Source organism: Amblyomma americanum, chromosome 3, assembly GCF_052857255.1.
Source record: "Amblyomma americanum isolate KBUSLIRL-KWMA chromosome 3, ASM5285725v1, whole genome shotgun sequence".
In the NCBI taxonomy this organism is placed as follows: domain Eukaryota; kingdom Metazoa; phylum Arthropoda; class Arachnida; order Ixodida; family Ixodidae; genus Amblyomma; species Amblyomma americanum.
Genome location: NC_135499.1, coordinates 103,196,177 through 103,223,747, shown reverse-complemented (window position 1 = coordinate 103,223,747; position 27,571 = coordinate 103,196,177). Strand labels below are relative to the sequence as shown.

The following is a 27,571-nucleotide window of genomic DNA, read 5'->3' as shown; positions in this document are numbered from 1 at the left end:
CGTACAAAACAGAAGACGATATAGAGTGTTGCATGATTGCCTCTCTTAGTATGTCAATGCAGCACTTCTTATAAGATAGAGCTTGGACACGGAACTCAACCACTACACACGTTTATTGCGCATTTTATATTCCTAACCCAACCAGTGAACTATATGCTCAGGACATGCGCGATTCTCTTTCAAAACAGAATTACGTCCAGTATGTTGTGATTCTCACTCCCTTTGCCATTCGGCTCTTCGGCAAAAGTTCACAATGTGACGTTGTATATAGAGGCTGCATTTGCATGCAGGCAAAAGTTTTAACAGAAGAAATATGCAGATGTGTGGGCAATTCGCCCCTCTGACGAAAGAGAGGGACGGAAACTTTTTTAAGTGTTAACCACTTTTATTCTCGACCCCTCCATCAACATACGGTGGTGTAAATAAATAATGTTATTATTGTAAGAAAAAGCCGTTGCAGTTTTTACAGTGGTTGAGAAAAGTTTCCCGTCTCACACAATGCAACAATCATCAATAAATGCAACTTTATGTGCTTTTTGTTACAAAGTGCAGTGTGCGCTATTATTTGCATCAGTGCCGATTTACAAGCGCAGTTGTGTTGAAGTTTAATTAGGGCTAACAATTCATGCACCAATTTGAAACACACATTCGCAGTTAAGAAAAATGGGTAATCACTGAATATTTCTTCGGCACAATAAAGAGAAATCCAGTAGCTGGGTGACTACAGCTATATGAAAGAGTAAAGCAAAACAAAAGTAAAAATAAAATAACGGTAAACCCACTTTATACTGCTATGAAACCTTTATAATACGGATAGTTGGAATTTGTTTATAAGCTTAGTTTAAATCAATAAATTGTGCTCATAATAGCTGCCACTTTTGTTGAAACCTGTTCTTATATTTAAGTTAGAGTACCGCGCCTTTATTAAAATCAAGTGTGATGGTTAAACTCGCAGTTTGATGCCTTGTTCGAAAACTATGACATACTTTGCTATAATGAAGGTTTGTATGGTAGCATTATGACTATGAAAAACTCGCTCTTTCTGGTTTCACTTTCAATTTCTGACAGTGCTCTTGAGAGGCCACTAAAAATACGGAACATCGGCTTCAGAGCGGAATAAGTTTGCGCCGGCGTCGACCACCTTGCGTTCATTATTACGCAGGATGAGTACAGAATTTAACGCGGATATCTGGAAACATTCGATACCAGGGATTTCATGAAAATGAAACACATTCACATGTGAATTTTCTGTAGAAATATATACCCGGAGAGTTGAAAGCTTCATAACGTAAGATACTCAGTACATGATTCATAAGCTATATATTATGCATCTTTGGTCGATGTGGTTGCCTGACAAATGCACAGAAAGAGCTTTTGTCCTCTACTTTCAGCTTGCTGGTGCTTTCAAATGTGAAAGCGTAAGTTGAAACACCATTGCTTGTAGAAAAATGTTCACTTACAAGAAGACGCCGATAGTGCGAGCAGGACTAGAAGCAACGCAGTCTTCATGACAGCTGCGCTGCAAAGAAGGTTAACCTGGAAACAATAAAGCGAAAAATCAGCTGTGTGAGAAGGAGGCGATGCCATAAGCTTTCTCACAAGTGAAAATTGAGTAGAAATAATGCAAAACACATGCTCTATTTCGAAAGATAACCCCAGTGAACTCATTGCCGCGTTGTGTTTTCATAGAAGCAAATTAAGGAGACGAAATATTAGTATATGAAGGAATAATGTTTAAATAAAGCTGCTCGGCGAATTTTTGTACAGCAATCTGCAACAGTTCCGCTCGCCTACCCGAACAAAGGTGCTCGTGAATGGATGAGAATAGTCCTCCCTGTGGTCAGTCGTGCATTTATTTATACATTGGCGAAGACTTGTAAAGAGATGCCTTCTCCGTTATCGTCCAAAAGACGCGACCATATTGCAGTGCTCAACAAAGTGTAGAGTCCCCATCACAATAGCATAGCTTATCATTGTTATCATGACGCGGGTAATAATACGGACGTATGTGACAGTTTTCTTTTTCTTTGCTGTCCCCAACAATAGTCCTGTATTCTGAGGGATAGCACAGAATGGATGACGTTGAGAACAGGTGAAATAGCAAGATATAACAGCGTACTTGCCCGTCCCTTTCATAGAACGTAGTTATAGTTTTATTTTTTTCTTTGTTGTATCAGCTTGTCTTCGGAAAGCAAGGAGCGAAGACCCCCTTGTTCTAAAGAGATGCAAGAAATCAAATAAAATTTAAATGGTATTTAGAAAAGAGTTATCTGAATTATATTTTGCTTCGATTTATACAGATTAGTAAAGAACATTTTGTTATGATGAATCAGTAGGGCACCTAATGCGTTCACCTGGAGGGTACGAGTATCTCCTAATGTCATACAGTTTATGCTACATGTTTCGTTTTGAATATAACATTACACAGACTTGAGGAAGAAATCTCATGTAAGAGAACATATGGCTACGAATTCGGATAGATGGTTCTGCAACTAGGCGATAGTGGTACGCTGCCTTTATGTAGTCACAACTAATTAAAAATTATGGGAAGTAGGGGAGACATTCTATACTTCAAACTAAAATATCTGGCCTGGGACCTTTTTAGGCGCTAAGACAAAAATAGCAAGGCAGGTGCGTATGGCGACACGAGAAAATTCGTGCGATGTTTGCCATTGGTTTCTCTAATGACACCAGCGGGAGTTAAGTGGAAGGTTTATAGATTTTTTAATGATTGTTTCATTACTTATTGCACAGACAGCAGTAGTACCAAGGAATTTAAACGCGCCATTTCACACGAAATTCAAGAAAACAATTCATTCACTTGCAGTAACAACTTTAAAAATCGCCGTTATTCCTCTGCTGCAACATAATTATGTGAAGACATATTTGATGGATTTTAGATTTCAATAACCTTAAATGGAATTTCGGACTGAATAAACAGTTTTAAAAGATAGATCTTCATTTTCATGGTTAGAATTTGAGGACTTAAGCTATCGGCTTTAAATAACTTTTGTTGCTAAACTGTACCCCAGTTTCAACTGATCTCACTTCTGTAGCAGTTCTTTACGCTACTACTGTTTGATATGAGTTTTTATAACTATAGATGCGTGGGAAAAAGCTCCCAGAGCCTCGATGAGGGAAGCTGTAGAAAAAGAATACAAGGCTAACTTGATATTGATAATGATGCGCTTGAAACTTTAAAGTTTGCGAATTCGAATTCTATCGGGATAATCCTATAGCCTATAGGTTTTCAGATTTAAAGTATCAATCGGATATGAATGTGAAAGGTTGCATTCAAATTGATTTGATATCATCGACATATGGAAAGGAAATTTACCCCATAAATCTGCAAGGAAGAAAGTATTTTTATAACATATATTCCTGTTAATTGAATCATAGATGCTCTTACGACGAAATGAACTTAGGCACGAAATGTATTTAAGGCAGGACATAACCTATTCTTCCTTCCAGTAACTGAGCGGATTGTAAAAAAAATGAGGATAGTAGCCGGGAGAAGCACGGAGAAGTACGGATAAATTAATCCATTTGCAATGTTTCACTCCGCTGGCTGCAGTACTGAGCAGTTTTAAAATCATTGAAAGCAGCTCTTATCATGAACTGGACATACCTGGATTGATGACGACGGTAGAGCATACTTTACGAAAAGATTTCAAATCCACGGTATTCTTCACAACACTAATCCCGTGCTGATGATATTGTCTTATAAATTATAGTGAGTAATCAGAGCCATGTCATTGGCAGAAATGACATGTGACAGACATGTATAGCATACGCAGTACGCGGCTGCGCCTGGTTTGCTCTATCTTACTTAGGTGATGGCCCATGTGGAGCGCAGTTTTTTTCTTTTTTTAAATTGGTAATGCGTGCATCCTGAGTGAATGTTTGGTTTCGTGTATCTATTGACCTTATTTCATTCGACTAACAAGAATTAGAAACATGGAGAAATATAAGTGAAAAATTGCGAAGCACGGAAATCAGAAAGTACACGAACTCCCTGTGCGATGTACGTGGCTTTGAATATAGGCAGCCGTATGCTTATTTATTCATTTATTTATTTATTTACACTGTACCCCGCAGAACCAATGCATTAGAGTAAGGAAAAGAGGGTGTCACGATGTAATATATATTATCGGGCTATACAATTAAAAAAATAAATATTAGTGCAAACAGGTCTTAAGGAAAAAACAAACAAACCGTGAACAGTGGAGTTACACATCACTCAGTAAAGAAATAAAACTGTTGCTGCTGGCGCCTGCCATATGTGCTGGAAGCGTAACCCTTTCAGGGATTGTTTTCGGAAAAAAGGAGAATTTCATATAACTTTTTTGCAGGTATGGTCAGCTTGTCCGCACAATGGTGTGAGACAAGCGATTTAGTTCAGTATCATTATGTAGGTGGCTCTTATCATGGAACACAATACGAATTCTGATTCTATGCCTCTTCACTCGTACCGCGTAATTGAGTATGATATATATATATATATATATATATATATATATATATATATATATATATATATATATATATATATATATACCAAAAGTGATTTCTGGCAGCTGATTTGGTCAATATAATATAAAATCACCAAAAACTGAAGAAACATAACAGGATTTATTTCACGACGTTTCGGCTGGAGGAAAAAGGCTGGTCCTCCAGCCGAAACGTCATGAAATAAATACTGTTATGTTTCCTCAATTTTTGGTGATTATATATATATATATGTATATATATATATATATATATATATATATATATATATATATATATATATATATATATATATATATATATATATATAAACACAATAAAAGCTGCACTGTACAACTAGTGTTACTGGCGTTCTGATTTTTCTAATTTAAATTGTGTTCTGCTGAATTAATGCCAAAGATGCTTGTGCCTTTGCCGCATCACCAGAGGGGCTTTGTTCATTGTGATTTTACACTTGCACGACGCTCAACTGCCTTGAGTGCCACCACTGGAAGTACTGTCGTTGTAATCGTCGTAATAATTTTAGCTGAGCTAGGACCAAATATATATCCCAAGACCCGCAACCTCTCTCATGGCGCTGAGTAGTTCGTGATCAGAAGCCGGACGCAGTCAATAGCTGAGCGTTTTGTAACAGCGTCACACACGTTTACAGGAGAGTTAACTGAAAGGACGATGATCAATTGCGGATCAAAAAATTCATTAAGCACGGCCTACTCCGCTTGAGTGTTTGATGCCTTGCGCATGAAAAACTTCATGCTAACGAGATGTTCGGATGCTTTGGTACGACGTGCAGAATTCGGGCTATTTCTGATTCCCACTTCTGTGCGCCTTATTTCTGCCCCGCTGGGTATTCAGGGGCTGTAGTCCATTGCTGTAGCACTCATCACAAGGACTACCAATAACACATGTATTACCCACGACGCACCCAACCAACCCGTGATAGTGAGTGCTCAAGTGTGCTGTCCCGAAGTTCAGATAAATGCAACAGTGGCAGTATAAGTGATGTAGGGTGTGCTGAATTATTGATTTCGCTTTAGTATGCACCTGACTCGTTATAATAAGCTCACGCTAATAGATTCCAGCGACCACGTAGGCATGGCTGCACCTCCGCTAATCATAACGGGCAAGACAGCTGAGTATTGGAGGAAAGCCTTTTATTATTCTTGGGCACATGTCGTTACTTCATTGCTCTAGGACCCACCACGACGTTTGCTGCTCGGTGGCCTTTGAATAAAGTAAAATAAAAGTACAGTAATTCAATTATATTTCGACTGTCACTCTTTTATGGATGTGTAATTGCCATTGCTGCTGGTGCGTTGAGACAAATGCACCACTATCTATTTCGATGCTGCAGTCAGTCTGACAATGAACGAATATCTCGTTAAGCAGCACCGTCTAACCGCCTCTACTTAACCCTCACACTGCCTTACATCACTTAAAAAGGGCCAAAAAAACAGAACCTAGGCCACCACCTCCCTCTGCTAGGGTATTCATTAAGGCTATCATCAAATATTCAGAAGATACAGGCTAAATTATCACAGCCTAGAGTTACCGTGGACATTGTTTTTAAGGACAGCAATAACACGTTCCAACTGCCATCTGCTATTATATTCCTTGCCTTCTCTCTCTCGCTCTCTTATTCCTCCCGGTGCAGGTAAAGTATCCAACCGGACACTTTCTGGAAAACCTTCCTCCCTTTCCTTTCGTCTCTCTTCTTTGGTAGCAATTAAATGCCGACAGCACGTGCGGCTATTTCTGTTTGCATTTCACAACCTATCTCGCTGTGCAAGGGCTAACGAACTTGGCACAATACCTCCGCGGGCAGGTCAGTTCATCCACCCCTCTTGCACATATTTCACGCGCGTATTTGGCACAATAAAGAAGAGCAATAATACTAGCAGTTGAGCCTCCGCCAAGCGCATGTTCCTATGAAACTGTGTCACTCAAGGCACCGCTCGATATGCAGCAGCATTCATAAGCGATAACAAAGCACATTAACGATGTTCTAAGCTTTACAAAAGGCCAGCAGAAACTGCCTATCATCTGAGTAGCTGCGTTTAATCGCCTTTGGCGTCATAGCCGGTGTTGGAATGTGATGGCTCAGCTTTACAGGCCATTACGTAAGATGAGTGACGTAAGTAGATAAATGACTGCCACTTCCGAGAAACTGAATAAAATTTGGTTTACCACACTAAGGGTTCCCAGTTAGGAATATCCCATCTGAAATTGGACCTATACTGAGACAAACATCGGGTTATGTGCATGCGTGAAGTGGTTCTATGCTACGAGACACCTTTCCCCGCTAAAAGCTGGGCCATTGGTATTTACGCTGTGGCATATACAGAAGAGTCGTGACATATGCCATAGAGCATGCTGATTTATGGCGTCAGTTAATTAAGTTTAGAGCTTAAATATATTGCAGTTTGAGTGGCTTTTTGGCTTGTTCTTCATCCTTTAGGCTTCTTTCCTTGATATTGTGTGGACAAAAGGCGCTGACATGCACTAATTATTTTGGCAACCTGAGGCTGAAAGTCCAGTTCAAAGTTTGCATTGCTTTGGAAATCTGGATTGTTGTCTTTGAACCACCAAACCTCCCGATACTTCTTCCTGGCTTTATTTCCGAGTTTCATACTGCAGGTTAAATTTTTGAGGAAAGGCAATCTAGAGCTTTAATTAGCGTCTTATCGCATTAATAAACAAGAGCTGATCGCCATGAATGGTCTAGATGACGGGAGTGGTGAAAGGCCCCTTTAAAGGCTCCTTTTGGTTTTCTACACTAAAATCGGAAACACAACAGGCGGCTTTGCTCTCTTCCAACCGCTCACAGCAAAGGGCCAGCGCGCCAGCGTCCGAAGCACGGCACGGCTGCACAAGCTGTCCATGATGGTCTGGTTGCAAACTCAATCAATGGATCTAAATGCCCCGCTGCCATCAACTGCCTCCTCTCTGCCACTTACAACGGGATGAAATCACAGGCTACAATATTCCGCAATATTCTGAATCGTAGTGTCATAGCAAAAAGTAAACCTTCCAATATCAAAGAGTGAAATACATGGAGCGGGTGCGAAACGTAACTTCGTGCATTGATATTCTGAGGAGGCATGGATTAAATATTCAAGCCTTCGAGCATACCCATCCCAGCAGGGAAGTCTGATTACTGTCTGACATCACGCTGTGTACCTTTCTTTTAATAGTTTACACAATTTAGCCAATCTATCTAAAATAATTGGAGATTCTAGTTATTTCACGTTGGTAAACTCGTGTATTTTTTTTAATTTCTCCTAGAGATATAGCTCTTTTGAAGGTCTCGTAATTTTGAGGCGCACTGACAATTCAGGGCTCTACCCCCCGAAAAATTGAGCATCTGCTTTCGGGCTGCTATAGTTTAGTGACGATTCTTGTTCATTGAAATCCTGTTTTAGGAGTTAATTTCTTTTTAAATAATGTAAGCAGTTTATCATAAATAAAGTTAAAATTTAAATATTCGGTTGCAGTTCATGCTCTGAGTTTTCTGGCCATGTGAAAATTTCATCAACATTCAAAATGTTAAAAAGTTGCATTTTTAGGCACAAGGCTGTGGTGGCCAGCACACAATATGCAACGAATCACACTTCGTGGAAGCTGAGGAACATGAATGGACCTCAGGCGCGTAAAAGAAATTTAGTGAATTTGTTATCGGCATTCGTAAAATCTAAACACATGAACACAACAGGCTTAGAGTGTAGCATTTTTTGTCTAACCTTCAACCATGTTGATGCATAGCCTACCGAGTTCTTCTGCAGAGCAGTCGACCGCCCAGATGAGACTATAATAACTTGAATAATGCAGAAGACCGTGGCCTTCGCAGTAACGCGCTGGAAACATCTGCTTTGAAGATCTGTATGATTGCTTACACATTGGGACCCCGATTCTATAAACAAGAACCTGGAACGAAGAACCGCCGGGGCTTTATAGCAACACTGATGAAGGCTCTTCAAAGAGTTTGCCTCTGGCGCTCATCACGCATATTTCTTTGCGTCGAGCAGCACCCAAGGGAAAGCGATGTCTGATTCTGAACCACCCTAGGACCGCGCGCTGTATTGGTGGTGGGGATTTACATTATGCACATGGTGCCTAGCGAGTGTGTTACGCTTGCGAAGAATTCAGACAAAATTTTAAGTCTACGGAAACGTCCCCTGGGTACAAAGCTTGGCAATCCTTTTCATTTGTTGGCTCCTTAATATTTGTTTTTGATAATGCGAACTGCAATTGGTTACAATATGAATTTTTGAAGAGAAGCTTGTGTTTTGAATAACAGTACAGTCGTGACTGTTGGTTGGAGGCGAAACGCCAATTAAGAGAAAAAAGGAAAGCGAGAGACTGAAATATTTCTCTTAGAGAAAGAAGCGCTTTTTCAGCAGGCTCAACCGTCTAAGCAGTCAGTGAGAATGTATAAATAAATGTTCTAATAATTTTATTTTTGCATTCATGGGCAGGTAATGGCGTGCACGTGTTCACGTTACAAATACGGGAGGAATTAGCTAAGAGGAATTTGGTAGCGCAAGAGTGAGGGAGCCTAAAATGCTACAGGATAGCTCGAGTACATCGACTATGTAGGACTGCATGATAGAAATTTTGTGAGTGACCTTGTGCAGGTGAAAAGCCATGAACAAGGCGCAAAGCCTTGGTTTTCGTCAGTTCGATCAGCAGGTTGTCACCTTTCTTTCAGCGTAACCTAAAGCCGTTAGCTTGCTCGAAAACTGGGCAATAAGTAGGATGTATTTGCATGTTGCTTTTTTTCATTACTTGTCCTAATAAGAGGAAAGCAGGCGACGTGTGTACGTGTATGTGTGCGTGTGTGGGAGAGTACACGCAAATGGTGCAGAAAATGCCAGTGTTGCAAGAAAAATAGGGGGCGTCCAGAAGCAGCCGTATGAAGCACACAGCAAATCGAACACCGCCACTTCAGACAATCCTGTGCATGCCGTCGCCTATGCGTACTCCTCACTGGCCGTGCCCATGTGATGCCATTATTTCGCAGCCATTTGTTGTAGGGGAACTGGGGGTTGGGAAATACAATTTCGAGTTCATATTGCTCACAGGGGTTAGTCAGGTAACAGGCTAGCTTGCGAAAGGGGTTCGAACCGATGATACATACACCTTCAATTTTATGCATTCTCAGACTTTCGTATGAATGCGGTAATGCGACTGTTTGTCCTGCAGTGTTCCGAATGGTGTCACGAGCGTGTGTTTGTGCGTTTTGTGGGGAGGGGGTGGCGTCATAAATCGCACGCATTGGCAACGACGTAAACAATGAAGCGCACTGCTTTCGGAGCGCCATTTCTTTACTGGATTTCATTGCAGCACGTTGTGCGAGTCTCGTGAAATGAAAAAGGAACCATAAACTACAGCTTCGACATTGGCACCACCCGAGGTGATACGTGGTTGTCCTGTCAAATGCGTAAGCCCCGAAGAAGCTTAGCGAAGCCTTCAACGCATGGTCAAACGTTACACGTAAACAAAACACGCAGGGACAGTAATGCTTTCGCATTCCCGCAAGTAAGCAGTCTTAAGTGTCTCTGCTGAATTGTTTTTTACGTCTCTCCTGAAATATTTTTAGGAGGAGTGTCCCAACATTCTTGTTAGAACCACAAGTTAGGTCATCGTCTTGCCTGTAACCTGTTGACCATGTATGCTCTCTCTAGTTCGAAGACGTTAGCAAGGAAACAGTAGCGGGAAGTAGACAGTCATAAATTAAGCAATATGGCAGGTATGGCACATCCGACTAAAATAGCTGCTCAGACAGGATATATTCTCAAATTTTGGCGCAAAGGCGCATTAAGGGCGCCACAATATTGATACTGGTCTCTCCTGCACAACTAATGCTCGTAGACTGCAAGATAAAATATGTGTGCGCATTTTCTGTTGGGGTTCTCTTGGATGCTCTTCTACTCTTTTGAGCACAAGGAAAAGTATTTCAGGATAACGCTTCTTCTGATGGTGGCAGAATGCTTGGTATCGGACTAAAATATGAATATTGATTACTGATGCATTCGAAATGCTTAAGAACAGAATGCACAGTTTTTTCTCTTATTAATGGCTGACGGCGCTGACAACCTTAGAAGTGCCCATTCAGACACATTTTTGCACAGCTCTCACAATGACTTTTTCGGTTAGACTGGTTCAGAAACACTCCACACTCTGCTAATCCAACTCGTCTTTTGTAGCTGTAAGAACGGTGAGAGTTTCAATGACTGATGTTTATTCTTCGGCGGTCTGAGCAGAGTTCTCCAGTAAAGATCTTCTCGAGAGGTTTAACACGCTTGCCTGCCTTCTTCAGAAGATTCGAGCTGTGCCACTGGTTGGGACCCAGAAAAGTTGCGCTTTACCAATGCACTTCAGCATATTCATTTTCATTGCAAAAGGATAAGCGAAAATAAGTGTGGCCAACGCGAACTCAGCTTAGCAGAGCGGCAACACAAAATCGCGAAGCTTCGAGTGCCTTCCAATTTTAATAAAGACCGGGATAAAATCAAGTGACTCGCGTTTACGATGAGCAATGTAGAGGAACAAAAAAGCATCATTTAACCCAAGTAAGACGGAACTATACCTGGGGAACAATTCCACCTAAATGCATGCATTCAAACGGCGGTGGAGTGACGTAACAATACTTTAGCTTTAGTTAGTTGTAACAAGCCATAATTGCCCCAGTGCTGTCTGTGTGTGCACCCTCGTTTTTCTGTGCCAGTTTTCATTCGCAATTACGCCAGTCATGCGAGTGATGATGATTATTATTATAGATTTTTATGGCGCAAGGGCGTCTACGGCCACAGAACGCGATGGAAGAGGTATTTTCTATTTCTTAAGGTGGGGTAAAAACCCATTTCCCAAGCATTTCACACTCAAGAAGCCGAGCGCCAGACCAGGGGAAAGCTTGTACGCATTGTATCACCGCTGGGTACCGGGCGGCACTGGGGATCTAACCCCGCACCTCCTGCATGCGAGGCGGATCCTCAACCACTTGGCCACAGCTGCGGTTACTTAACGGTGAATCCGTTAATTGTGAATACTTTATTATCAAAACTCGTGCAACAACAGACACGCATAGAAGCGGAAATCTTCGTAAGCAGGTGCTGGTTCGTGCCTTTAATTACATGTGGGGATATTTTATGCGCGACGTAGGTTTGAGGTATTGGTCATTTATTTTTTTAATACCACAAAAAATCCCTTTCTAAGCTACTTGGCATCAATTCGTGATCGAAACTAAGCGCCACACAGAAGGCGAAGGCGGAAGGAAACTAAACATTTACCTTGGTTACCATTGGTGTAAAGCAGGCCGGTTAGTTTCTGTACAAAATTTTCATTATCTAATCCACAACCAGCAGCGTACGTTTTCTCTGCTTACTCCTAGTTTCTACTGTGAGCATCTCTGGAATACTGCTACTTAAGCGAAATTACTACCATTAAAGTTTCAAAACTGTGGACAGCAAACGAAAATCGCCTCAGGACAATCACTAACGTCTCACAAGGTTGCGTTCTTCGTTTTATTTAGTGTTTCAACACGTCTCACGGCATTTACGAAGAGTTCGCGTTGCTCACAGTACAACAGAAACGACACCCCTTGATAGTGAACCGATTCGAAAATGAGGGTTCATAGATTTATATGGTTGGAGTAAACTAAAGTAAGTCAGTTAACACGACAGCGACATGTCAAGCTTATGTCTTATAAGTTTTTTACATCAAATTGTTATAGTGAATAGAACCTTGTGGTGTTGTACTTAAATGACCATAGACTCGAGATTACGAAGCTCAGAAACAAATACGGCCGCATTCCTGGTTATACAGAGATACCCCCTTCGTCCGAGAAGACATTTTAATTTGGTTTCAATAACAGGTTGTGCGGAGACCTCAAAATAAAAAAAAATCATCGGAAGCGAGATCTTCGCCGCAAGCAATCGATGTGATGTAAAGATCTTGACGTCATGCAGATACCTATGACGCGTAGAAGAGTGCCGTGACGCACATGGCTGGATTTTTATTGGTGATCTCGCCAGTCGCGACCTTCTTGATTAGTGCTCCCCAAGGTCCGCATCCACGTTAATGGATTGTGTGCACACATGATCACAACCTTGCTGTCAGGGGGCGCTAGTGTGACTCCCGAAAATCAACTTGAAGTCACGACATGCCCATTCTCTCCGAGATTGAAACCGAAAATGACAGGGTTAAATGGCCTCGTAATTAATTAATTACGTCGAGGTCGGGCTTTTAACGTCGAATTTCAACCGTTCTGGACCACTAACTACCGATTAAGACAAAAATTTCGAAACAAAAGAAATACGTGTCTATAGTTATTTAACGACACAGATATATGCGATTTCATCGCATAGTTTCATCTGACTAGAAGCTCAGTATTTTGATCTCACTGAGACTCTACAGAACAATCTGCATGCGAAACTGTGAATAACTTTGCGTTCAGCAGCTGTCTTGTCAAGCGTAGAATGTGATCTACTGAGTTTTTACTTTTATCGGAGATCAACTTCTTTATAATTTTAGAAATAAAAATTGCCCATAAGATTTTCGCTAATGGCCATACCGTACTCGCGTGCAATGATGGCCTGACTGTCTCCAGATACGCTCGGGAGTCTGTTGAAAATAAATATAAAAGAAAAACATAAAATCATGGGTTTATATGTTTTGAGGACTAAATAAAAACGATAGGCAAGCTAACATTGTGGCCGTATCTGTGTCCCAGGTGAAGGAAAAGAAATAAATTAAACTCTATTATTTTCCCAACTGCCAAACGCTTTTATTGTTGAGAATATAAAGATCTTTCTTTCCTTTTAAACAGAATGTGTTATGAAGTTGTCTAATTCCCACAAGCGCCTGTTTCGTGTCGCGTGGTGCCATATATTAGGTTGGGCGGAGAGGGCTAGGGCTCCGCCACGGTAATTCCTATGTAGTTGCAGTTAGGATCATTCTCGGACAAGGAGCACTTCTATTTGCTTCTTCTGGGCTGCAAACCAAAGATGAACGGGTCACTCAGGACTGACAACTGGCGCGTTCAGTGGCTGGATAACAATGTAGTGAGCCCGAAAGAATAGCTAGGCGGGTGAGTGAAGTGAAAAATAAATAAACTATGAACTCACGGTCAGTCCACTGGAAACTGTGAATTCACCCTAGTACTTTTGTAGCTTGGATTTGTTCAGCAGCATGCTGTAAATTCAAGCTGGTGCTCGTTAAAATTCGCTAAAGCTGTAAATAACCTTGCTATCAATTTTTAGTTGACAGTAAACTGTATCGTTCTCATATTGAAGCGGTATTGATGGTCAGAGCTGCCGTTTCACGACACTGTGAAAGGTTTGGTTATATTAGCAGTCGTCGTGATTTGTTTTGGATGACACGAAGCTCATTTTTTGCGCAACCAGTTTTACTTCGTGCCGTACGTCCTTAATGGGCGATATACACTAACGTACGGTTGCGTCTCAGCGCAGTGAGTTTTTGCGACATCCACCGCCTGTATGAGTCAACACGCAGATTGAGTAGAGCATTTTGACGATGTTGTCTCAGAACATTGTGCACAAATATTGACCAAATTTAAACAAGATCGCGCCTGTGTTTTCGAGAAAATATGCACGAGGGAAACTTTAGCATTGTTAATTTGAATAAGAATGTACAAGATTCATAGCTGAATTCATTATTCACTCTGGTCTACCTGGCTTCTTGACAGATGCGAAAAAATAACTTTCGTCTACGACTTTGTTTGCTATTTTTTGAAACGGGTTAAGCCTAAATTAAAACAACTTGCTCGCAGAAAGGCGTTGACTTACATGAAGACGCCGTTAATGCGAGCAGCACTAGAAGCAAAGCGGTCAAGATAGCGCCTGTGCTGCACAGAAGGCTTGTCTACAAATGAGAGGAACGCGGTGACATCTCCAGTCTGACATGTTTACACTTAGTCGTAAGAGTGCGAAACGCGTATCATGGTTAGAAATAAAACTGCTGTACACTCAGTTTAAACTTTTTATTTTATACAGTTAAACTAAAGACAAATTCACCCATGAATGAGCGTCCTTCAGACGCGATTCCTGCGAATGTTTCAGCGCAGCTCTTGGCACTGGCTCTTACCTACTCTACAAACGCGTTAGTGAAGGGGTGTGAATACTCCTCCCTGGTGTCAATCACGGTTTTATACATCAGTCACGAGTTCTACAGAGAAGGCATATCTGTTGTCATCCAAACCACGTGTGCTTTTCGTTCTAGTCAGCATGCGGCAGAGTCGACATCGCAACAGCATAGTTTCTCAGTGCTGCTTTCAAGTTAAGGTAACAACGCGATGTATGCCATAGTTCTCTCTTTAGCCTCCCTGTACAACAGTATCGCACAGCGGTAAGATATAAAAGCTTGCCACAAGAGACTGATACTAAACAGCTAGATATCATATCGGCCTTAAGCGTCCCTTCTGCACCACGTAACACTAGTTTTATGTTTCTCGTGTCTGTCAAATATCAGATACCGAGGTCAAGGCTCTAGACTACAAGCAGACTGCTCATAGGCTCGCGCCACAAAAAGATGCGCTAGCCAGAATCTTATAATAACCTCAACTATGATTTGACTCTGCAGCGGCACCTCCTATTCGTTAGCATCGAACGAGAATTTTCTGCTCGTAATTGAGGGTTATTGTCTGAATGTCTAAATTTGATGTTTTGGAAGCAAAAAAAAATTGTCATTTTGTGAAAAATACTTGATCAGGTTATAGGACAGTTTATGAGAAAAGAAATTGGGAGATAAAATGAAACACTGGACTAAATAAATGCGCACCAATGTGGACAAGAGATTTCTACAAAACAAGTGCTGTCAGAACTTTCGGGCGATCATTTGCAAAACCTGTAGAGAACATTTCAGTTGGGTGCTTCAAAGTGAGTTTTGAACATTTAAGTAAAGGGCAAAGGTGTTATGTTGTATGTTATGTTGAAGATATGACACAACACAGACATGACATGTCAGAACAATATTATGTGAGAAAATAAATGTTTATGATTGCAAGTAGATATTTGTGGCGCTGATCGATATTTGTACAGGTTCGTTATAGAGTCGTAAATTATAAAAAAATTAGGGCAGTTATGCAATTCTGAGAAGGCGAAGATTTTGGTAAGTGTCTTCCCATTCTCGCAAATCAATGTAATTAGGACGACGAAGATGGAAACATGGGCAAATAGGTGGTGCGTCTTCTTTTGCTTTCCAAGAACTACAGTAGGTGCATTGTGTAGCTTTAGAAGAGAGTTAGATATTTGTTTTTGTTGCTTAATACACTGCTAAAGGTCTATTTTGAAGGTCAAATAAAAAATTCGGTTTCATACGTTTAAATTTTACAACATTCGCACGTGAAAGGTTAAGGAATCGTTGGTCGGACGAATACGCTTGAAGATTCCTAGTTCAGTGTTCTGCGCATGCTATTTCTGATACAGTTGAGGTTTCAGAATCTCATACTCTTTGCAAGCATTCTGAATGGTCCATGTGCCACCCAAGTTGAAGCAAAACAACCGGTGACGGTGAGAACTCAAGTGCGAAATACATAGGGAGAGGCGAAGTCAACAGTGACAGAAGGATGGAAGAAGGCCTTTATAATAATTGATTAGTTGGATTACATTCCAGTGCCATTTTATGGAGCATGCACTACCTAATGCAAAAGAAAAAAGAGACATGGATGTACCCCCGCTAGGGGCGCAGGTCGAGAACGGTGAGAAGTTTAGTAGGATGTTTCATAATTCTCTTTATGGATTTTTTACGCAAGTTCTTTAGCAATCGTCATGAGGTTAGCGAAAAACGTCCATTAGATCACGAAATGCGACGTTTACAACCTTGCTTTTTGCACAGACTTTTGTTCAGTAATCCCAAACTCATGCGGTATGAGCAATGAAAAGCGTGGCAGGGGAGAAAAAGAAATTAGGCATTTGCTTTGGGACCTGCCTCAATTTAAGATTCAAACAATGCATCTGGATGCATCAATCGAACATTTGCAATTACGTACTCCTAATGAAGACCGCGATTCGGGAACTTTTGACACATGCTGCGTCTAACAGAGGAAAGCTGTCAAGGCTGTCATCCTCTGACAAGAAGACGTGGGCTTCAGCATCAGATTTAGACTCGCAGATTCACTTCGCATTGTGCAAACTATCCTGCAGTACATTAATAATAATAATAATTGCTTTTTGGGGAAAGCAAATGGCGCAGTTTCTGTCTCATATATCGTTGGACACCTGAACCACGCCGTAAGGGAAGGGATAAAGGAGGGAGTGAAAGAAGGAAGGAAGAAGAGGTGCCGTAGTGGAGGGCTCCGGAATAATTACAGGGCAAACGAACTTTGCGCAATGTGCTCGAAGGCAGCAAGTGCATTCGCACATGTTTCTAGCACGCTTTTGTTTGATAAAAACAAACAATGATTTGGGGCGGCGCAGATCGACTGACCGCCCTTTCGTAAGGTCAATGATGCATTGACACTGAAGTCATTGCCCTATATCTAACATAAGTAGCAGACAACGAAGCACATTCCAATTGTTGACCTCCTCGGCAGAGCAGCAATAGAAAAAGAGCTCATTCATATAACTTTTCAGATTTATTGTAAGTGTTGAAATCTCATGGGCAAGCTCTACACACTATTCAGTATGGCCCTGAGCTTCAAGGAGTATTTTGTTGTCGCTTTTGAGAAGCTGACGTAAAAAAAATTTCTTCAGTGGCTTGAGGGCATCCATGTGGAAACATTACATTCGAAACGGTATTGTTTCCATGAACTAGTACCTCATTTTGTCGCATGCTTGAAGTTAATCTTGTCTGCGAGCAACATTGCGTGGTGTTTTTGTTGTGACTAGTATTTGTGATAACATAAGCAGCTGCCACGCGAATATAAATAATTATACAAAATGAACTGTAAGCCATAATCATCACCAACCTGACTCTGCTTTTGCAGCGCGAAGGCCTATGCCATATCTTATGCCCGAAAACTTCTTAAACTCATCCGCCCACATAGCGTTTTGCCGCCCTCTGCTACGCTTGCCTTCTCTATGAATCCACTCCGTTAGCTTAAGCACCAGCGATTATCTTGCCTCCGCGTTCCATTCCTTGCCCAAGACCATTTCTTCCTCTTGATTTGGACTAGGATGTCCTTAATCCTCGTTTTTTTCGCTGACCCACACTGCCCTTTTTCATTCTTTTAAAGTTACAGCATCATTTTCTTTTCCATAGTTCTCTGCGTTGTCATTTGCTTAGGTTGAACACTTTCCGTTAACCTCCATCTTTTTTGTCTATGGGTGAGTACTGGTAAGAAACAGCTGTTATATAATTTTCTCGTGAGCGCTATTGGTAAACTGCCATGATGATCTCAGAGAACCTGCCATACGCGATCTACCAAATTCTTATTCTTCTAGTTATTTCAATTTAATTATGCGCATCAGCGGTCACTACAAGCCCTAAGTACACGCATTGCCTTGTCACTTGCAGCACCTCTCAGCGATTTGTATACTGCTGTTCCCTTCCGAGACTGTTGAACATTACTCCGGTTTTCTTCATATATTAATTTTCGGATGCACCGGTCTGCTGCGCCTAAGACAGTGATGATTCTATGAGTTCGTTTCCTCTGTGACTTAGCAAGGTAAGTTATAAGTGAATCGAAGATTAATAAGGATTGCTCCATCACTATTATCCCTAATTATTCCAAATTCCAATCTTATGTTATGAGCTGCGAACAGGTTGTGAATAGAACCATTATTTTATATGCGAGATCGCGTTTCTCTGCCAGACTGCTTCCTTTGCTGTATTTTATTTCTGAATCTACAGAGGATTATGGTAGCTATGCAACAGTTAAAAAATTCATTAAGGTTGCGAACTGGGTGAGTTGGTACTGATTCATATTTGAACAGCGCAATAAAACAACGGGACACAACGAAGAATGGACATCACAAGCGCTGACTCACAACTAGATTTTTATTGACGTCAAAGGCATCTTAAATACAAGTACACCAAACACAAACGAGAGGGAAAAACAAAGGAAAACAACACAAAAGCTAATCATCATGCCCACAACGGTGGCAAACGGCACGAGCGCAAAGCTACACATTTTGGCTGGATAAGAACATAATATCCTTATCAGTTAGTGTGACAGAAGGATCACTAATGCAACTATCTGATTCCAAGCGGATGTGAAAAGCCTCCAAAATCTCACGCTTAGGCTGTCGTTATGTTTACCTAGGATGATGGTGTAAGAAAACAGAGGGATGCAAGTACCTTTTCTACAGTAACGGGCAAGGTTACGAGATGACCCATTATCTCGGCACTTGTGGTGCTCACTTAGACGAGCGTTAACGCAACGTCCAGTCTGGCCAATATAAGTCACGCCGCAAGTGCACGGTATCCTGTAGACAACCCTGACATTACAGGACACGAAAGAGCTCTTATGGTTGGTCTGACAGCCCCCATTTTTTTTCTTCGCGGTTGTAGCCTTAGCCTTCTCTTCCACCCGCCTGCGCACACCTCTAAGTTTTCTTGGTGCTGAAAAAACCACATCAACATTGTATCTGGTGACGTTTCGATTGAGTCAAAGTTAGGAGGTTGTGGCAAAGTAATTCACATTGGTGGCCCAATTGTGTCCTGGTGAGGGAGTGCGTTGCAACCAGCCTTCTTCACAATTAACTGACATCTGTTATCTTTTTATTAGGTATTAGGCATTAGTAGGTATTAGATATTTACACATCGATCTTATCTTTTTGGCTGGCCAGATCTCGCTTGTTGGGGTTTTTCTCTGGTTGTGATGCACTGCTCGGTGTTCGAGGAGTCCGCCCATTATCAGGAATACTTCAAAATTAGCTATTTCTGCAGTCGCCTTGAATGAGATGACGCGCAGTGCTCTGAATCTCCAAAAAATTACAATATTTTCTGCATCTGACAGACAAATAGCGAAATTTAAATGGATGTATTCTTCAAGGTCTGGTCGAGGACAATGTCTAAGGTTAGATGTTCCTGATGATGGAAGGAGCAAGGTAGAGTACGAACAAGGAAGCGAGAATTAATATTTTAAACTAGAGATTTCGGAAAAAATATGGCAGCGCAAGCAGTTTTCAAGAAAAACACATGCCTGTGCACAAACGTGGCCCATCTGTCTTCTGACACCACAGAATGCACAAGAGTGCGTACCAGGTTCAAAATAATACAGAATAAGCGTCTTCCCTACGCGCTGCATTGAACAATCGCGCTTTGGGAGCCCGAAATGTGCCACAAGCAAGTGTGCAGAATTCCAGGCGAGGGACAGCCGCTGTAATGGTTCGAAGGGGTCTCGGAAGGATATTGACGACACCCGACGCATATTTGGAAAACTTTTGAACCTGTATCAAAGAAGTTAGAACAACCTCGCATCCAAGCTTGTAATCACTATATTGAGTACAAGTGGCGCCACCTTTTACCAGCGGCCCTCAGCCATAGTCGCCTACCCGCGCGAAACGTGCTGTGTGCAAAGCAACAGGAAGATTCCAATACCACCCATCAAATATTCGTAGTTGAGTGCGAATGCCAACGTGCGGCGCCTTATTTGCTGCACTGAACTCTTCGTAGCAACAATATTTATGATTATGTCATAGCGCACGTTCAGTTTAAGTCGCATAAGGAGGGGACCCAGTAGCGCAGACAGAGAATCAAAGAGCCAGAATTTCATGAAAATTCTATGGTACATGAAATAAAAGAAAGCAGCACTATTAAACATTTTAAGCAGCATAACGACAGCTTCGTGCCTGTGGTCATTTGAAAAATCTTAGTAATCTCGGTAAACAAGGCAGTGTTATTTACATCTGAACCCTTTTTTTCGGCAAAGTTTATTCTGGAGATACATGATAATATTTCAGGCATGCGGAATATTAAGTTTCGAGTAGTACATTCAAAAAATAAAACAACTTGGTTGATCTCATAAACTTTGTAGGTAATCTGAAAAGTTAACGCACAATAACTTACATTACTGCGGTTAGTCTCACGGGAAAGGCGGTGTGACAGCGCACAGGGTTTACACTGCGACCCCCTTCTCTTGAACAACCATGTTTCACATGGAATGCAGTCACATCATCAAAAATTCTTGACAGGTGTGTCGGCTGCACCCCTTGAAAGCTTGAAAACTTGCTGCGAAGACCGTTAAATTCCGACGATGCTGCAATCCCGCTTTTCATTGTGTTATATCGTCACCCATTGGTGACTCTTCGTTGCACAGACGGAGTGCCATTTTTTCTTGCCTGAGAGAGCAACATAATTTGCTGCCAATGCTAAATTTTTATGACGAAAATGATTAAGACAAATAGATTAACTTGTACTTCGAATATCTGCATGCAGACCAAATTTGTATACCACTGCGACATGAAGTGTACTTTAAATTCTCCTATTGCAGGCCGAGCAAGAAGACTGCCTCGAATATTTTTTCTTCTTCGAGGAGGCGCAGATTCAGAGAAATTCGTGTAATGGATTAGGGATAAAAACAAGATTGTACAATGTACCACAGATACAGTGAGTTTCCTGCGCACAGAGGATACGCACCGGGAGATTGTGCTTTCTTGAATACCACGACAAAGAAAAGAAAGGTGGTTGTTTCTATTTCAATGGAGAACTATTTATTTCAGTGAGAAAAATGTCACTACGTGCATTTTTCAGGATGGCAGATCAATCGTCCGCCTATGGGAGTAATACATCGGATCCTTTCATCAGCGCATAAAGTGCTCGTTTCACAATCATCTCCTTCGCCAGGGTCGCAGCCTTCACTGAGATTTTCGCACTAATTTCTATGCCCCCCCCCCCCCCCTTTGCCTCAAGAATTCGCTGTTGATGATGTGCATGTCCCCGAGCCAGGCTTTAAAGTTTGGCTTACCTCATCTGCGCTTCTGTAAACCCTTTGGGCGGCGATTAATTCGTCCGCTTCCAGTCATATCCTTGTTGCACTTAATGAGAGAGGTACCGGAACGCTAGCAAAGAAGGCGACGTCAATCGAGACAAAAACGTCATCCATCCACAGTGTCGCGTAATAAATTTTACAAAATGTCCGAGGTTCCATACCTTTCCTGAGGTTCTTATCAGCAGCGACAAAATACGATGTAGGCAGGTGTAGGAAGCCTCAAGAGAGAATGAGTGGAAATACACCATCGGTGCGAGAAGGCCACCGGGATAATGTGGTTTGAGGAGGCTGTACAAGTGGGGCGCCGCCCCATTTGTGCAAAGAAGCCTACGACAGAAGTGCCTACAGTTTGGGATAGATCTGAAAGCCGGTGCAAAAGGTTCTGCATCTTCATCTGTGCCTTCTGAGAAGCCGTGGTTAACTTAGTCCTCTTGTAAGTGTCGCTGTCGAGGATTTGCATAAATTACGGACGTAGTCCACGCAGCCAAGAACCACGGTCGCTTGACCCTTGTACGCCAGAATGGCGATCCTGCCTGAACGGTTGTCTCGACAAGCTAGAGCTCCTTTTGTCGGCAGGTTGTGTTCATAGCAGTTAGAGAACCTTGATATCACGCCGATCGCTTTCAGCTGCACTTCGTCCAGCGAATTAGGGTAAACATATTAGACACTTTCCTCCGCTCTTCCCACAATGCGCTGCAAAGGCAGCTGCCTTCTGGATCCTTTGAAGTGTGGCTTTCTGCCAGGATGGCAGTCTCGCAAGGGAATAATTGTCTTAGCGGCAGGTTCTTGACAGAACCCTACGTTTTGCGCTGATAGGGATCCCGCTCCCACTTTCCTTCGCAGGTACAACAAATTGGGTGTTTGCGTTCTAAGTGGTTTTAAATCAGCATCTATATAGCTTCCGTGCATTGATAGCAACGCATGTGTACCGCTCAGCAGATAGTTTCTTGCTGTAATTCTATTAATTTTTCACTATTTATGAAGAACGTCCTTTACATTGTCAATACCCGAGGTTATGTTTTTTGTGGCACGTTGTTGTTCCCACTTTCCTTGCAGGTGCAACGAATTGCGAAGTCGTTCCAGACCTGAAAGCTATCTCTTTGCCTCTGAAGTTTTTTTGTTCTTTCGCACAATCAGGGAGGCGCCGTTTGCTCTCCGTGACGGCGATGGAAGTGGAGGACGTCAGGTCTTCTCTAGAACCCGGTGGGTCGACGGCAGCCGCCAGAGGAAGCGTTTCTACCTATCGAGCAAGGCAAGCAGCGAGGCCACCGAGCTGTGCTCAGCGAAGGCTCCTCGACGGACGACGGGTTCGTCCCAGTGATGAGCAAGAAAGCCAAGAGGAGACTGTGTACGACTGAGGACTCGTTCTCACCAACGACATCTACTGCATTCACGACGCGTGGTGCATCGGCATATACTGTCTTGTTTTCGCCTCGAACGCCCACCGGCAACCTCAACCTGCTGAACTGACAAGCTACGTCGGTGTTCCTCGAGGCTCGCGTCCCGGGCGTAATCAAGGATGTTAGAATCAACAGCCGAAGGAGCCTCCTTGCCATCGATGTAACGGAGCGGAGCACAGTGGAAAGTCTGCCCACCACCGAGAAGATCGAAGACATCTCAGCCCGCTCTATTGTTCTTGAAAACAATGGCGCAACTACTGGCGTCATTTGCGACGTCGACGCGATCATATCTGACTCGGACCTAACTACAGTCATTCAAGCAGCGACGAATAGCATTGAAATAACCAAGGTGCAGCGCCTCGGCGAGTCAAGGTGCGTCAAGCTCACTTTTGAAGGCGACTGTATTCCATCGCATGTAAAGGTTGGCCACTATCGACATGCAGTTCGCCCATTCGTCCCGAAGCCGCTGCAGTGTCGGAAGTGCATGGAAACTGGGCATGTCAGTGGTGTTTGTAATAGCACCATAGTATACCCTCGCTGCTCTGAGCCACATAGCGGTGACATTTATCGCGCTATTGTCTTGAAATGCGCCAACTGCTGTGGCCCTCATGACGCTGCGGTGTTGAAGCAGATCGTGCGAGACTATTCAACGCGTTGGCGTCGTTCTCGCCGCCAACAGTCTACTAGACAAACGGCTGACAGCGGCAGGGAAGCCACAATCGTTCGTGCTACTTGTCCTCCCCCATCACCGAGTAATGTAGGCCCGGTGACTGGTGCAGCCGGAAAAAGTGACATGGCCACCGCTGCCGCAGCCGCGCTCGACCTCAGTGTCTGAGCAGGCACAACGCTCCCAGTGTCCTACGCCTACAGCTGAGTGATCCCAAGGCAAGAGATCCAGCCCTAGCTGAGGAAGTGCAGGTGATAGCCATCTTGAGGTTCCTTGAGGTACGTACGCGTGGTTTTTAAGCGTGTGCTACCTATATTTGATGTATTTTATATGCTTTTCAGCGCTGTTAGTTTTATTTTCAGTTCATTTTCAGCGTTGGCTGTGTGTACGTATAATTGATGTATTTTATAGTTAGTGTTTTTACGGCTTTCTTTTCTGTTCTTTTCAACGTTCGCTGTCTGTACAAGATGCATGGTATAAGCTTGTAGTTTTGTTTGAAACCGCACCTTGTCTGCCGCTACTGCTCGATAGGGCAGGAGCTCCAGTCAGGCTTCGCCTTTAGCTCCTGCTTTATTGCGCGTTTGTTACCTGTCCAAAAAAGCAATGAATAAACTTCAAACTTCAAACTTCTGAACGCCAAGCGTGTGATGTTGTCTAGCCTTCAATGGCCAGCAGTACGGAACGCGTTGCAGGTACTGGATGCGCTAAATCCAGTCCCTGCAGCTTTCCAGTAGCAGACACAGTGGCTCTGCTAGCGTAACCATTTGAAAGCCAGGTCAGACAAGCATCCAGTTTCCGGTGGAATGCCCGTGGACTCATTTCCCGCATTTGGGACATTCGCGAATACGTCTATAAACACAGATTTTCAATTCTTGTGATTTGTGAGCCGAACTTACAAAAGCCAATCAAAAGTATTGGTTACGAAGCGTTTTCATCCTCCACGCACAAGCAAACAGCAGGGTCATAGTCTACATTCGAAAGGAGCTTACTTATGGGCCCCATACGATTCCCCCTCACAATCAAATCCAGTACGTCTGTCTAACGGTGAAAAGGCGCACCCTGACGTTTACGCTTGTAGGCGCCTGCTTATCTCCAACAGCACAGCTTGAAGCCGACAGATTAAGGGATTGCTTGCTGTACCACCTCGGCCTTGGATCGTCACTGGAGACTTGAATGCACATCAAGCCACGTGGGAAGTCATACGGATGAATTCGAAGGGAAGAAGTCTTGTCTGTTTCGCCTCTGACTACGACCTATAATGCCTTAACGACGGTTCTCCGACGTAAATTCTCTTGTTGTCCTACAGCACCTGGCTCGGCTTGGCGTTTGTATCTCATTGCCTTGCGAAACGCAAGAGTGGGAGGCCCCATGAATCCATCAACAACTGTGAATCGCTACAAAGTGCCTAGATATAGGGATTCGTGAATGAGCATTCTTTTCTTCATAGAAGAACCAGACGCCGCCATGGCTGTTTGCAGATTGTCTTTATCGCCGGGGTCCGATAGAGTAACATACCCTTCACTTGCAAACATTGGTCAGGAAGCTAGACGTGCTCTTTTTGACCACTTCAACTCGTCATGGTGTGCGGGTACAGTTCTGGACGCGTGGAAATCTAGTCGTCCGGTTTCAGTCCTTCAACCTAGAAAAACGCCGCTTGACCTAGCATCGTACATTCCAATTTTGCATTGGTTAGTTGTTTGGGCAAACTCATTGAAATGATGGTACTTACACGAATTTAGTGGTATCTTGAGCCTACCACATATCTCCAGATGTAATGTCAGGGTTTTGGCGTGTGCGTTCTTCTACTGGTAACGTAACTGACCTGGTGTCCTCAGTTCAACATCAGAAGCATCTGAAGACCTTGACTGCGGTGTTGTCTATGGATGTTAAAGGGACGTATGATAACGCCACTTAACAAGCTATTTTTGACTCTCTGGAGTCTGCAGAGCTTGGTGGTGGTGTTTTCTGCTGTATACGCACTCATTTATCTAATTATCGAGCCGATCACTATTTTTGCAAACTGAGGACGGACCAAGAAATTTACATTTCACTTGCCGTGGTGCCCCACAGGGTGGAGTACTTAGCCCAACGTTTTTCAATCTTGCGCTTGTCGGCCTTATCGACGTTCTACCACAGTCGGCGCAACTCTCAGTCTATGCAGACGATATTTATATCTGGGCATCAGGAGTTACAGGACCAAAAGTTCGAGCAAGGCTTTAAAACGCGGCAAGCATTCATATGACCTGCCTCCGCCTGCAAAGCCTGGTGATTTGTACTGAAAAATGTTCCCTTGTTGTCTTTACACGCAAGAGCTTTTCCCATTGCCTCGTATTCATTAATGACTCAACAAACCCTACGAAAAAAGCCATCGCTTCCTTGGAGTAATCATCGATCGTAATCTAATATGGAGCCCACATGTCTTGCAAATGAAAAGGCGACCGACATCGATCGTTCACGTTCTTTCCTTTCTCGAAGGGAGTCATGAGGAGCATCAGTACAGTTGATGCTCCAACTGTACACCGCGTTATTCATGGGATTCCTTCGATACAGTATCTCTGCTCTAGAAAACTTTAGGAATGCGAACATACGGTGTCTACAAGTTTTCAAGCTCTAGCTCTCCGGACGTGCCTAGGGCTGTCAAAATGCGCGTCGATAGCCGCAACAGTACTCATTGCCCAGGAGAATTCAGTGACTTTTTATATCACAATCGGAGAGCTCATTTTGAGAGCGCATATTCGTCATCTCCTTCGGATTTCCGTACGCCATCCTGCCAGTCTTCCTGCTAACAGACCGCGTACGTCCTTTGCGAAAATTATTAATGCCCATCGCGACTTCCTATCAACCCAATTTACACCAGCCCCTAGACCGCCTTCTCCATTATGGAATCTGCACAAACCTCGTGTGCTCCTTTACATACCGGGCATCGAAAAGAAGGCCGATTTATCGACGACAGCACTAAAGCAGACCACTCTAGAATATTTGCATGAGAAACACGGACCCCGGTTGCACGTATACACCGATGGCTCAGTGACCCCTTCCAGTTCCACGGGCTCCGTAGTCATCCCCGTAAGGACCATAGATAAGAAGGTGAAAACATCATATCGGAGTTCATCCACTGGTGCAGAACTTACTGCTATTCGTGTCGCCATTGAGCATATAAGTAACGAAAGACCCCCGCAATGGTCTGTTTTCACTGATTCAAAGGCAGCCCTCGAAGCGTTACAATCTGCTCTTAGTAATGGTTCCCATGAACATGTCGCTAAAATCCGAGAGCTGCACCACACAGACATCAACAAATGGCACAATATTGTTCACCACAAGCTACCAGGACACTGCGGCATCGCAGGCAAGTAACGCGTGGGCGAAGCCGTGCGAACTGTTCACCATGAGGGCGATTTTGTGTCCATTCCCCTGTCGAAAGCCGACGCAGCGCGTAGGTTTATACCACTGGCTCGGGATATCACGCTTTCCGCCTCGAACCCAGGCCAATTTTCGAATTCTCGTTTAAAATCCTTGTACCCAGAGGTGCAGCTCCGGCTTCCATCTGGCCTACCACGACGTGAAGCAACTTTGCTATGTCGCCTGTGGCTTGGTGTAGCTTTAACCAAACATTGCCCTTTCATAATCAGTTTGGCTGATAGCCTTGCATGTGCAACCTGCGGGTGTCAAGAGACTCTAGTCCACATTTGTTGTGAATGTCCTGCCTACAGCGCCGTAAGGCAGTCTCTCTGCCATGCGCGGGAGCGTCTACATGCACACAAACTGGCGGAAATGAAGATTCTAGGCCACTAGCCGCGGCGATGGTCGGCGGTGAAGGCCTCCAAGGCACTGGTCTGGTTCTTGACGGCTTCGGGCCTGCACGATAGGCTGTGACTTTACCGAACGCTGTGACTTTGGCTAGTGACTCATTTTCCTGCTACTCTCTTTTCTCCTTCCTCTTTTATGCTTTCAACCATTTTTCCCGGGCAAACCGGTTAACCTCCCAGCCTTCCCTCGGCCTCCTCCTCATCCTCTTTGCTGATATTTAAAACTGATATTAGGCTGAAATCTTCAAACTCGAGCGCGACTCCCACTACCATTGTGCCGTGTGGCATTGTGGGGTAT

At 43.2% G+C, this 27,571-nt stretch overlaps 1 protein-coding gene across 1 annotated transcript in view; it reads right to left on the bottom strand.

The window, feature by feature from the left end:
- LOC144123194 (uncharacterized) overlaps window positions 1-27,571 on the bottom strand; it is a 33,584-nt gene that overhangs the window by 1,537 nt on the left and 4,476 nt on the right. The window lies entirely within an intron of this gene.